Here is a 7500-nt window from a genome sequence, read left to right as displayed (position 1 = left end):
GTCGTCCTCGGACTTCGAACTTGGCTTATTTTTCGTGGGACTACACGTTCACCGAGCAGATCCTTTTGAAATATTAACCCTTCGTGTTACGCGTCACGACCTTTTCGTGACATTAGTTGTTCGGTTACTTCGACGAAATCCTCTTTTTTTTCTTTTTTTTTTTTTCCTTTTGTATTCTTTTTCTTCTCTTCGTCTCTTTTCTGTTTTTTCTTTTTTAGATTAAATTAATTTCTTTCTTCTTTTTCTCTCTTTCGTTTTTTCATTCTCTTTTCAATTCCACTTCCGCGAGCAAAATCGAGCGACCGAGTTCGAGTTCTTTTCTTTTTTTTTTTACTTTTTTTTTTTTTTATTCTTTTTTCTTTTTCTTTTTTTTTTCTCTTTCTTTTTCTTTTATAGGAAAAAGAAAGAAAGGAAGGGGACATTTTCTACGTGCTTTAAAAGTCGAAATCGACACGAACTAAATCGACGACGTTACTTTAGCTTACAAAAGATACGCCGTGGGCGGATACCATGCTGCTGCTGCTGTTACTACTACTACTACTAATACTACTGTTACTACTACCTACTTACTTGCACTTGAATCAAACTGATAATAGATAGAAAAAAGTTAGTAGGGGAGGACGCCCGAGCCACCCGGGGCGCAAGATGCCGCTGACAATAATCTCGTTGTAAACATTTCGTAACAACGTAATTGCTTGTTCCAAGTCAAGCGTACGCCTACCGATCGTGACCACTCTCACTCTCTCTCTCTCTCTCTCTCTCTCTCTCACTCTCTCTCTCTCTCTCTCTCACTCTCTCTTTCTCTCTTTATATGTATCGTCAACGTTATTTCTGTCTTTTTCTAACTTACTTTCTCGTAGAAGCGCCGGGGGTCCTTTTAAATTGGCGACTTTTTTGGTCAACAATCGACCCTTCCGGAAGGTCGGTAGCAACCGCCGCCACGTCTCTTCTCGATTCTCGCTCGTGAACAACCCTATAGACACCCTACGGCTATGCTATAATGGTCACGGGCCGACGAGTGAAAAGAAGCCGCCCTTGAATCTCTCTCTCCTCTCTCTCTCTCTCTCTCTCTCTCTGTATAACCTATACATGTACATATATTTCTACGGTAAATCTACGGGTTTTCACTTGATATATATATACACATACATATAATATATACACAGTCGTTTCTACAAATAGAATGTAACTTTCGGGATATCTTCAAAGGAGTGCGAGAGGTAACTCGACGATTTACGTCGAGATTTTTTGTGTCTTTTCTCATGGAAAAAAAAAATGAAAAAAAAAAGAAGAGAAAAAAAGAAAGAAAAGGAAAAAAAAAATATGAAGGAAAAAAAAAAGGAAGAGATTCCTTCAAAAGGATCTTGTTTGTAACAAGAGAGAAGAGGGAAGAGAGAACGAGAATATAGAGTGAGAGAGTGGGAAAAGAGGGATAAGAGAGCAAAGGGAAATCTTTAGCTTTAAAATGAGACACGTTTTAGACTCGAGCGTACACACTTATTCAGATTTTTTTTTCTTTCTCTCTTTCTTTCTTTCTTTCTTGTTCTATCTCCTTTTCTTTTCGATTACGACGTCGATTCACGAACGTATACGCTCGCACGTGCGTTAGATCGTCTAATACGATTGAGCCGACCACCATCATCGCCAGGAGTGACGTATAGATAGATAATCGCGGTTGCGTGTAATCGCGAAACTTTGTATTATTTGCTTATGTACTGGCAGCACGTACGCCGTCGATTTTTGACGGATAGAAGATCCTCCCTTTTCTCCTTCTCTCTCTCTCTCTCTCTCTCTCTCTTTAGCTCCATCTTTTTTCTCGGAAAACGTTTGTGCAACGGTTGTGTCACGTGTCTACCCGTGTCCGAGGGTGCGAAAGTAAATTTCGATTAACTGCAATGTCACGCGCTTCAGCGGTCTCGATATCTATAGGAAGAGATCGACAATAGTTATCTCATCAATATTTATTTAATGTGTATAAAAAAAAAAAAAAAAAAAAAAACAAAAAAAGAAAAAAAAAAAAAAGAATAATTTCCCGTGTTAAAATTTATTGAATTTATCGATTAGAGTTTACGTAATTTTCGTCGACTCGAATTTATATACCATTGAATTATGCACATACATACATACATACATATATACATGTACGTACGTACATACATATTTTATCCACATGATATATTTCTATTTTCCTCCTATCTCTCTTAGCTTTGAAACGTGAAGAAGAAAAATTATTTTCACGTAACATTGGAATTCACATTTTACCTCGTAAGTAATATAGTCCTACACAATCATTTCTTTTTCTTCCCCACTTCTCCTCTCTCTTACTCTCTTCACGTTTTACCGTCTTCATCGTTCATCGCCAGACACGAACGTCTTATCGCTTGAAGCTTGATAAGACCTAGAACGAGTCGATTTCTTTTTCGTTTGTCTTCGTTGAAATATATGAGAAAGAGATGGAAAGAAATGTATATATATATATATATATATATATATATAAAGAAATAGAGATAGATAGAGAGAGAGAGAGAGAGAGAGAGAGAGAGAGAGAGAGAGAGAGAGAGAGAGAGAGAGAGAGAGAGAGGGAGGGAGAATAAGTATACGTAGTTTCTAGTAGTGTGTTGTATATGGCAGACGTCAAATTTGAAAATTTAAATCTCCCTAGAGAAAAGAAGAGGTCAACATTGAGATACGGCAATGTATTTCTTTCTGTTTCACTTTTTCGTCTCTGTTTCTTTCTTTCTCTCTCTCTCTCTCTCTCTCTCTCTCTCTCTCTCTTTCTCTTTTTTTATATTTTTCTTTTCTTTTTCCACTTGTACTCACGCGGTAGTACTACTACTACTACTTTTAAACTTCCGACGATATATCACAGAACAGAAACGGTCAGCGGTCAGTTTCTGCATGGATATCGCAACGGACAGGGGGCGGCCCTATAAAATACGTCCGAGCCATTAATTCCGAATAGAAGGAAAATATTCGGACTCGGTGCTGAACGACCGCTACGAGGACCTTAATATGAATACAAAAGCGATATAATTCCAGCGTTCTATTATTTATCGTTGCGTCTGGCCTACGTTTTCTTTTTTCTCTGTTTTTTCTTTTTCTATTTCTTTCTTTTTCTTTTTCCTTTCCTTTTCGAATCTCGATAAGACGAGTTGTGTAATTAAATAATATGTCAATTTCAATGCGACATCGCGCAAGTTTTCGCGTAAGAGAAAATAAAATTAAGGAACGATTAATTGTTAAAGTAAAAGACGAAGGAAACCATTTTTTATCGAATACTTTGACGAATATATTATCTTCTCTGATAATGTCTGCACGGATTAACATCCTTCAACCATGTAATATAAACGTTTCGTAACGAACTGCCCGCCCTCTATTTAACGTTTTATCCTAATCGAACTTTTCGGTGCAACGAATGGAAACAAACGCTCGAGTTGTTCGATCTCTTTCTCCTCCTTCTTTGCCTCCTCTTCCTCCTCTTTATCCTCTTTTTCCTCCTCTTCATTTCACCATTCTTCGTTTTTTCCTTTTTTTGTTTTCCTTGCTTTTTTATTTTTTTTTCTTTCTTTTTTTTCTTTCTTTTCTTTATTTTTCTTTCTTTTTTTTTTCTTTTTTGTCTTTTTTTTTTTTTTTTTGTTTTGTTTTCACGCCTTTACCAATTTCATCTACGCTTTATCGCTTGTCCATTACATCAAAGCTATTCCCCTTCTTCTAGGTTAACACGATAGAAATCTTTCATAAAAGTATCGATAATATTGAAATTACGTGCACCATTCGAGCGCAATTTTCGAGAGAATTAAGCGTTGAAAAGAAAAGAAAAAAAAAAAAAGAAAAAAGAAAAAAGAAAAAAAAAAAAAGAAAAGAAAGAAAAATAAATGTAGTAACGAAGTTCGCCGTCGGCTGTAAATTTTAATCCGTACAAAGGTATAGAAACCGAGCGTGTATATTTTATATAAACGTTCTAAATTGATTGGTTCGATCATTCAACCGAATTTATATTAAAAATGTTCGTTTTTAAAGATCTCGTCGAATTTTATTTTCTTTCATTTTCTTTCTTATTATCTATACATTCGCAAACGATTTGTTGTCTATGAAAATAATATCAAAATGAACGGAACAGAGGGAAAAATAATTTCGTAATAGTTATTTGGATTATCTTCGATTTCGAATTAACTTCGATCCTTTAACCTGTATTATTATCATTTATCTTCTTAAAGTTCGATAGGGAAGGTAGATATACAATAACTATTCGTCGAAAATGTTATAAGGGAGATCGAATCGTAGGTGGTAATAACCATTTCAGACATTGTCGTTTACCGATATTTTCATTGGGGCTATACGAGATCGTTCGCACCATTTTCTTTGCGCAATTACTGGAAAGACCTTGTGCGCTTGGTGATTTCAGCGATTCACCACCACCACCACCACCACCATCACCATCAGAAATAGCAGTAGCTGCTACAACAAGAAGAGCAGTGCCAAGAATAGAGAGAAAGAGAGATAAAAAGAGAGAGAGAGAGAGAGAGAGAGAGAGAGAGAGAAAGAGAGAAAGTGAGAGAGAGAAAGGATGAGAGAAACGACGACATTGGGCCCCTTTTCTTCCTGCGGTGTTCACCGAGGCCGTAAGCACGAGCTCGAAGATAACTAATCCCTGTTACCGTCGACGTTACGTTTTACGTTGATTGCGTCAACCCTTCTCTTCAACCACCCCACCAACCCCCTTTCGTAGTCGTTGGACAGGTCGTCACACTTATCTCTCTCTTGTAGATGGGGAATGATTCTCTCTCTCTCTCTCTTTCTCTCTCTTTCTCTTTCTCTCACTCTCGTTCTCGCTCTCTCTAACTGTATGCTTTTAGTCTCTCGGATATCCACATTCTACTGCTTGGGGATTGTCGAGGTGTCGAGCTTGTTAACAACATTGTTAATTTGTATTTCTCTCTCTCTCTCTCTCTCTCTCTCTCTCTCTCTCTCTCTCTCTCTCTTCCTTTCTCTCACGCGCGCGCGCGATCGTAGCTCTTAACGCACGATTCTGATTATACAGGTTGTGTTGTAAGCTTGATTAGAATCGGGACGAACGAGACGTTGTTCTCTCGTTTATATTCGACGATCTTCTAAAGTTTTTCTTACTAACGACAATACGGATAAGAATAATACGAATCTTCGGATTAGAAAGGTGTTTAGGGATGTTTTCGATTTAGAAGAAAAAAAATTCTTTTCTTTTCTTTCTTCTTTTTTTTTTTTTTGATTCGAGTGAGTACTTAAATATTTGATTTATGTACAGGGTTTTACGTACGATTTAATCTCAAAGAACGAATCGTGCGTCAAACGATATGGTGTTGATCTTTGCTCTCTCTCTCTCTCTCTCTCTCTCTCTCTCTCTCTCTCTCTCTCTCTCTGTCTGTCTTTTTCTTTCTCTCTTTCTACCCCTCTTTCTCTCTTTCAGTCTCTCTCTGTCTCTTTTTTTCTATTTTTCGAAGTAGCCGCAGGCCTTCGACGTATTCTCATTGGTTTGTCCGTCCACCCGTCCGTTGGTCCGTTGATCCGTCCATTCGTCCGTTCGTCCGTTCGTCCGTTCGTGTCTGCCTTTCCTGGATGCGTGCATGCATGCGTACGTGCGTGCGTGCGTGCGTGCGTGCATACGTAGGTACGTGCGTGCAAATCGAGGTGCGTCTGCCCGAAGGGCGAACCTGCTCCTGTCACCGGTGTTCAAGCTAATTACCATTTCCATGCTCGAATAAATTAATAAACTCTAGAGTCGCCTGCTGCCGACAACTCGTTCGATCGTTCGAGCGCGATCGCGAAAAATCGATTCTCTCTCTCTCTCTCTCTCTCTCTCTCTCTTTTCTTCTTTCTTTCTTTCTTTCTTTTTTCTCTTTCTTTCTCTCTTTCGCTTTGACTAATTTGTTCGGTCATATGAACAACAACGACGACGACGACGATGATGACGACGACGACGACGACTGACAATAACACACGCGTTTATATCTTTGTCAGAAATTTAGTTACGTTTTGAACGATGTACGATTAATAAATATCTTTATATGCACATATGTAATTGCTTATCGCTTATCTTTATCCGATTTATATTTAATATACTTTAATATTTGTCATTGATTATTATTTTTTTTTCTCTCTATTTTTTTTTTTCTTTCTTTCTTTTCTCGTTCCAAAATTTTCGTAAGTGTTTTCTAACAGTGCATGTATATATATATATATATATATATACATGCACTGTTATAATACTTATTATTAATTATTATGTCTCTTTTTCTTTTTCTGTTTTCATTTCATAATTTTTATATTAGCGTTTTACATGTATGTATACATATATGTATATGTGTACTTGAAAATTTTCATTTGTACAACAAATTTTATTTTCTTGTTATGAAATGAAACTTTCTTCGAGTATATATATATATATATATATATATATATATATATATATATATATATCTGCACATACCTATACTGGAATATATAGACGACAAGGTTTTTCATAGAAAGATTAATGAATTTTTCTGTCTAAATGAGAGTAACCAGGCGTCCCCTATAGAGATCGTATTTCCTATGAATAGGGCGTCGCTAATTAGACCGCAATTAATCTAGAATAAAAGACTTTTCTCGTAATACGTGTAACATAAGATTACAAATGACGCGTCGCGTTCGATCCATTAGGCTTTCGTTATAAGTACCATCATTAGTTTCGACGCCGGACCATGTCCAGGACTTTTTCTACTTTTTCCACTTGCATATATATATATATATATATGTATGTCTGTCTGTCTGTCTGTCTGTCTATCTATCTATCTATCTATCTATCTATCTTTTTTTACTCGCGTTATTGCACTCTATCCGTTCGCAAATCGTCCGAAAACCCGGGGAAAACGCTTTCCCGAGGGCTCGGATATACGTTCGTACACGTATAATTCACTCATACTTTATTTTGACAAGAAGAGAAAGAGGAGGACTCGAACGATACTCTCGCCTACCGTATCGAATATTTTATTTTTCCTTTTCCGTTTAGCCCGATGCACTTTACGTTTTATCTTGTCCAACAATATTCGTCTGTTTACTCTGCGAAAAATTTGTATAAAACTCATACGTAACCTTTCAAAATGTCAAAATATTCCTTCTCTCTCTCTCTCTCTCTCTCTCTCACTATTGTCAGTTTTGCGGGTTCATCCGTTTTTGAATTTCTCTTTCATTTCGAAAAAGAAAAGAAAGTCACTATTTCTCTGTTTACCTTAGGACGATTCGCGCGATATTTCCTTGTGAGCATGAAAATGCATCTAACTCTTTTCCCTAGTACGAGAACGAAGAAACGAGGCAAAAAGAGGATGAGAAAGAGAAGAAGATGGAAGAAGGACTCTCTTGTACTCTCAATCCACTCGGAAAGTTTGAGCATAGAACTCGGATATAGTCATACTCTTTCTCTTTCTTTCTCTTTTGGTCTCGCCTTTAGCCGAAGGCGAGTCGTGGCAATCCTTTCAAATCCTTTTA

The sequence above is a fragment of the Vespa velutina genome, chromosome 8, assembly GCF_912470025.1.
Source record: "Vespa velutina chromosome 8, iVesVel2.1, whole genome shotgun sequence".
Lineage (NCBI taxonomy): Eukaryota > Metazoa > Arthropoda > Insecta > Hymenoptera > Vespidae > Vespa > Vespa velutina.
This window is presented reverse-complemented; position numbering follows the sequence as displayed.